Below are 690 nucleotides of genomic sequence, written 5' to 3'. Positions count from 1 at the left end.
CGACGGGGACGGCGGGCTCGGGGCGGCGTGGGGCGGGCTCGGCGGCGACGGCGACGAGGAGCAGAGGCTCGGGGCAGGGGCGAGAAAGAGATGGGATTTGGCGAAAACTGCTAAGTCCAGTATATATAGCAAGAGCATTGGTCCCGGTTGGGGGCTCCACCCGGGACTAAAGGGGGCATTAGTCCCGGTTGGAGCCACCAACCGGGACCAAAGGCCTCTTTTCAGCAGCCCAAAGGGCGGGAAACGAAGACCTTTGGTCCCGGTTGGTGGCTCCAACCAGGACTAATGCCCACCCTTTAGTCCCGGTTGGTGCCACCAACCGGGACCAAAGGCTTCTGTGCTGTCCGCCTCGGGGCCAAAGTTTAGTCCCACCTCGCTAGTCGAGAGGGCGTGCAGTGGTTTATAAGCCCCACTGCCGCCTTGAGACCGAAGATGGCATTCCGGTGAGCAACTCCTGGAACATTGAACATCTTCGTAAGTTTTACCCGTAGGGCGCGGTTGCCGGAAGCTTTTCCGGCAACCACCTTTTGTACAAGTCTTGCCGCTGTTGCATGTAATCCTTTGTACATAGCCGGGCGCAGACCCCGTGCACCAGTAAAGTTCATGTGCCTCGCACATCTTGTCAGTTTTTCTTTATGCTATAATCATTTTTCGCATATGTTATCTGACACTTTGTGCAGCACCAGACCC

This window comes from Triticum dicoccoides, chromosome 4B (assembly GCF_002162155.2).
Source record: "Triticum dicoccoides isolate Atlit2015 ecotype Zavitan chromosome 4B, WEW_v2.0, whole genome shotgun sequence".
NCBI lineage: Eukaryota > Viridiplantae > Streptophyta > Magnoliopsida > Poales > Poaceae > Triticum > Triticum dicoccoides.
The sequence above is the reverse complement of the archived record's forward strand: the minus strand, read 5'-3'. Positions refer to the sequence as shown.